Raw genomic sequence first — 6,000 nt, forward strand, 5'->3', positions numbered from 1 at the left:
GCCCCAGTTCTGCTTAGTGCTGACGCAGAACGGATGGTGGAGGGCACGGGGTGCTCATGTTCAACAAGTTGTGTCACTCGTTTATTGCTGACTTTTCACTCTTAGAGCAGGGCCGCCTGTTCTTGGCATGGCTTGGCTTGGAATGGACCTTAGAAAGACCTGGTCCCAACCTCTGGTCGTGTGTAGGGTTGCCACCCACATGATTAGGTTTCCCAGGGCACTCATTCTGATGGCTCTCAGAAGTGAGCTGGTAACCAGCAGTGTGATGATGCACTGCATCTCCCTCTGGGGTTTTAGACCCTACCATAACATAGCAAAGCTTTCCCTGTAGCGTTCAGGAGCCATCATACAGCACAAGCTGGGCCACGAGCATCATGCCAGCCCAGGGCCAATTCTGGAGCAGCCACAGGGCTGCTGCCCCTCAGCTGGATGTGCAGGCATCCTCACCACCAGGTAGCAGAGGGGAAGGTTTCCTCACGTGCTCCTGTGTGCTGCTGAATGAACTGCTGCAAACCTTCTGGGTGGTGGTGATTTTCATCTGTATGATGAATAAATTATGAAGTTGCTTCCTTAACTAATTGCTGTCACTTGAGCTGACTGTACCTTTGGGTATGCAGTGGAAGCAAATATTTCTCTTTAAAATAGACTTTCTGCAGATATTTGAGCTGAATTGAGGCTAAACGTGCTCCTAGAGATGAGAAGTTTGCAGGGCAGATTGAGCTTCTCATCCCAGATGGGTCGCATCCCAGATGAGATTTTTCAGAAATCACTGTGCTGGCCATGGTGTGAGTGCTGCGTGCTGGAGGCTGCCTGGGTTTTTGCTCAGTGCTCAGAGCTTTGCAAACATGAGAGCTCATTTATCTGCGTTTGTGCATTGGGTTTGCTTCTGAGTGAGCAAAGCCTGTATCCGATGTGTTTCAGGATCTTTGCCCTGAGTAGGACTGATGGAAAGCAGCCAGTACTGTTGTGTTCTGAGCAGGGAGGGGATGCTGCTGTGGAAAAGAGTGAAGCTGGAGGTGTCGGCTGTGCAGCAGACTGGCTGTGTGACTCAGAGCAAGCTGAGCTCACTGCTCTTGGCTTCCTGCTCACTGAACTGCGGATCTGAGAGGGCTGGGCAGGACCTGGGCCTTTGGGTTTTGGTGCAGTTGTAAATATAAGAAGAACTCCTGCGGTGATTGCAGTTCTGTGCCTGGATCTAATAGGTGAGGCAGCAGAGCCCACAGAGCTGTGATTCTCAGGGAATGATGGATTGGTGGCTCCCGTGTTTCCGCATCGTGCTGTCAGATGAGCACCTGCCCCACTGGGCAGGCAGACTGCTGCTGCTGAGCATCCCATCTTGGGTGGTGCTTATTTCTAGGCCAGGTTGGTGGCTGTGGGGTTGCAGGCTCCTACCCTTCCTTGTGCACCTCCATTGGCTGGCATCAACAGAGGCTGCAAACCCTTCGGGCTTTTGAGACCTCATTTCTCCCATTTCTGGCCCATTCTGAGTCTGCTCCTTTGGCTGCTGGGGAGGAATGGTACCATGGTTCCCATGGAGACTCATTCGTTCCCCTGCATGGCATTGCTGCAGCACTTCTCAGCCTTTTCAGGCTGCAGTAAAAAGTGTTTTCCTGCACAGTTTAGAAGCAGGTTTCATTTGCAGTGGGACAAACTGGTGGGCATAGATGTGCTTCCTGCTGCTTGTTGCTGGAAGGAGCTCAAAAATGCCCTCCATACCAGCAGAACACTGCTTCATCCACACTGCTGCTGGGCTCCACGCACCCAACAAACCCCCTACAACTGTGCTGCTGGCATGTCCCGGATGTGGACTATGCTCCAAATTTGTCCTTGGTGTCCTGGCTGCAACAAGGGGAATCCTGTTGCATGAGAGCATTGAAGGGTCCTGGTGTGGGGTTTGTGACGATGAGAGCTGTTCATCCCTCCAGTTTTCAGCATTGCCCTGTGCTGGTCCTGGCCCAGTCCCATCCTACACCAGCAATTTGTCCTCTGTTACAATCTATTTTCAATGTTTGGAGTTCATAATTCTGGTCTGGAGCAGCAAAACGGAAATATCTTTCCTGGAAGAACTAATGCACTAAATAAATCCTCTGCATACCTTACGAGAGAAAGGACGGATCTGCAAATGGTACAGGAGAGCAAATAGCTGCATCTCCCTCCCCACAGGCTTTTTTCAGGCTGAGCCGGCAGACAGAGCTGTGCTCGGGTCCCTGCAGATGGGGGCTCGCGCTCCTCCCACGCTGCGCAGCCCTGCTGGCCGGGAGCCAGGCTGTGCACTTTGCAGGGAATTCACAGTTTCAGTGTTGTTTTTTTTTTCTGCTCTGAAACGGATCAAAAGCAAACAGCAGATTTGCTCTGCCAAGCGAAATTCTGGAGAGGCAGAATCTGAGCGTTATCACTTTGAATTAAAGCCTTTCACGTTTGCGTTTGACAACGTTACGGTCGGGAAGTTTAAACCTGCTTGAAATGGAAAGCGGTTGGGAACTTCTGGAAACTGTCCTGTTGTCTTCCAGGCAATCCTTGTCCACGCAGTCCCGGTGTCATTCGGCTCAGCCCCGCTTTGTGCTGGCTGTGTCCGTGCTGATGGAACGTTCCCGGCATAGGCAGCAGCAGGCCTGGCGTTGGCAGGGCACAGGCCCTTTTTCTTTCCCATTGTGTTTGGAATTTCACTATTTATTTTTTTTTCCCCAGCTGCCATTCCCCTCCACACGGTGCAGCGGTGGTGGAGTGGCTGGACGCGCACCTTCACCTTTCTGTTTCTTAAAGGAGAATCACAGCGGTCGCCAGCTGAACACCTGAAGTGATGGCATTGGTTTCCTGCCAGCGCCACTCAAAAAATCCACAACTTTGGCTTCATCGGCCCCCATTGGCAGCTTGGAGGTCAGGTTTTGCCCGGGGAATAGCAGTTGTCCCAGTGATTCGGGAGCCCTTTTCCCACCGAGCAATAGGCCCTTTCTTTGGGGCACAATGAACCCTCTTGCTGCCTTTCTTGCCTTTTCTTCCCCGGCTTTCCCACATTCTGTTCGCACCTTCATGAATATTCAGAGGCCATTGGCCATATGAAGCTATTGAGAGCCCTTGTTAACACTTCTCCTAATGACATGCACCTTCAATAGAAAACAAAAACACAGATAAGAGCTTGTTAGTGGAGACCCTTGTTCCCCACCTAACAAGGTTTCCATTGACTCGGACACTTGTGGTGACACATTGCTTGCTCTCGCTGTTGCCTCTTTTGATTTGCGACTGGCTTTTACCGAGGGTTTTTTTTTCCTATTTTTTCCCTTTTTCTTTAATTGCGCGGTTTTAAGCTAATTAAGAAGGAGGTCAGGGCTCCCTCCCAGTGCCGTGCTGTGCGTGCGGGTGGGAGACACTCAGCTGCGGCGCGTGGGAACGTGGCATTGAGAGCAGCCCTGGGACACGAGTCCCACTGCCCAGTGTCCCCATGGGCCAAAGCGCTGTCCCCAAGGCGATGGGGGGACACTGAAACATCTCTCAGCTCCTTTGCCATGCCCTCCAGCTGCTCCGGGGAGAGTTGTTCCTGACACAAGGGCTCTTCTCCTCCATCCTCTGGTCACGCTCTGCTCCCACCGCTGCCCGTGAGGCTTTCATTAGGCTGGGCCGACCCATTCCATCCCGTGAGATGCCTGCTTGGATTTTTCTTTTTTTTCTGGCCACACCTCATTATTTCTGCCATTACTGGGCTCTTGCGACGTTGTTTGTTGGCTCGTGGAGGCCCCTTAGTTTCTATGGATACTGCTTCCCCAAGTGGCCAGGCTATCGATTAAGACAGCATCGCGTCTGAGTTCTTCCTGGGGACCTTGTGAGGGGGCAGAGGCGACTCCCTCGAAATGCTGTGCTCATTGCAGCACTGCTGCTCATTTGTGTTTTCTTAGCGTTGCCACGCAGGATTTCTACAACTGTAGGTAGTCAAGGATTTTTCAGAAATTTCCAGCCCCTCCAGTGGCCCAAGAGCCCAGGCTCTGGTCGCTACCCAGTGGGAATTGATGTCCTGGGGCAGGGACAGCAGAGAAATGGGCTTGGGTCGCGGTGCCAGTTCTGGATGGTGATTACAGTTCTTTATATGCTCTAAACTGGTTTATCTATCCCCAGGTAGATGTGTGCTGCCAACAGTGCTGTAATATCCATCGAGGGCCGCCCAGAGGTACGAGGAATAAACTCGCATGTTATTAGCTAATAGAGGGAAGTGATTCGATATGGCTCTCAGAAGCTGGAGCAGATAAATAGGATGATAAATGTTGGCATTAGCAGACGTGACCGACTCCTCTGTCTCCGTGATTTGGTAGTGCCCAGTAATTAAATAGTTGGAGCCTAATGTATTTTAAACTAGAGCCGCAGCCCGTAAATCAAGCAGATTATGCTCTTCCCTGCTGTGTGCGCTCTGCTTCAGGAAGAATTCCCATTCCTGTGGCACAGCTGCTGCTGGCCACCGCGTGGTGGCCATCGATCCCATCTCGGAGCCCAGCAGGCAGCCTGGGAGGGCACCCTGCGGCCTTTCCAGCTTGGGTTGTCTCCTTGTGGTTGGACCAGCTTCATATAAACATGCAAACACACGCAAGGTGGCCGGCAGCCCTAAAGCCCTGCTGCAAAATGTGCCAGTTGCAGCTGAAATCTGTACTGCCTCTTTGCAAGAGCATCCCCAGCTCATTTGTACTTGCACCATGGTTTGGTTTTCTTTGCAGCCAGACTTGTACCAAATATGCATTTCTGTCATATTTTTACATAGGTTGTCCAAGAAGGAAACACAGCTATTTCCAACTGAGCTCGGAGTCACATCAAAGTAGGAGCTATTTTTTATCTTCCTACAAAACTCTTCTCCATCTCTCATCCTCCTTCTGGCCAGAGCTGATTTTTCTGTGGGAGGCTGGATGTATGATGTAGAATTTATCCATTAACATTTAGCAAAGGCCAGATTTAAACATTTCGGTGCCATCCGGCCATTTTACACCTTTTAACAGTGTTCCTGGATGAGCTCTGGCTTTCATTTGAAAATGTCTCGGTGATATCTGGCATTCAGCAGAGCTGTCACCATGCCCCTGCCCACACGCAGCAACGCCGCAGTGATAAAACCTCTGCTGGCTCTTCCTGGATTTAATTATTTCTAATAGAATCTATTTGTGCTTCAAATTCTCAACTCAAATTCTCTTCCAGCTCATGCATTTTTAAATAAAGCAGGTAATGCTGCTCTGTTATTACAAATTACGACCGCTGAGGTCTTGCTGCACGCAACAGCCGTGAGGGGGCTAACGGTGTGGGCTCTTGCATTTTAGCTGAAATAAACATTCCTTGTACTTCTGTAACAATGTAAGCTGGTGGTCTTCAACCCATGGGGAAACCTTTTCACGAGCAAAAATTTCTGGAGGGCATTAATTCCCAGCTCTGGCTGACATAGGGTCCTAGGGCAGGGCGGTTGGGACTGGATGATGTTTGAGGTCCATCCCAACCCAAACCATTCTATGACTCTGTGATTCCACAGTCCTGGGGTCCTAATGCTGTTCTGTTAGTGCTTACAGCTGTAAGCTGTCAACCCCATGCCATTTGTGCACACCAACACCTTAGGGACCTCTTAGCTTGGCTGCAGGTCTGATAACTGAGCGTGCTTCATTTCTCCCTTACCCATAGGACGTACTTGTTAAATACAGCAATTAGGAAGGGGAGAAAAGAAGACCTTTTCCCAGTGAGGATATAAAACTTCCTTCAAATTGGCTGTGGCACTGGAGACCCAAAACTAATAAGTCGATCCTACATCTGTATAATAAACTCATTTATTAGGTTTTTATTTTAAGATTTGGTAGCATTAATTAGATTGATATGGCCCATAAATCACTTGATTTGGCTGAGCCCTCAGATACTTGTAATTTAAATTAATACAAGTGCTGTTTAATTAATCTGATTAAATCCTGGGCCCAGAAAAGCACTATTTGCAGCATCCAGGAGCACAGTAATGGGGAGGATGAGTGTTTTAGAGTAACACATCTTCCTCTG

Source organism: Tympanuchus pallidicinctus, unplaced genomic scaffold (assembly GCF_026119805.1).
Source record: "Tympanuchus pallidicinctus isolate F22 unplaced genomic scaffold, pur_lepc_1.0 scaffold12, whole genome shotgun sequence".
Lineage (NCBI taxonomy): Eukaryota > Metazoa > Chordata > Aves > Galliformes > Phasianidae > Tympanuchus > Tympanuchus pallidicinctus.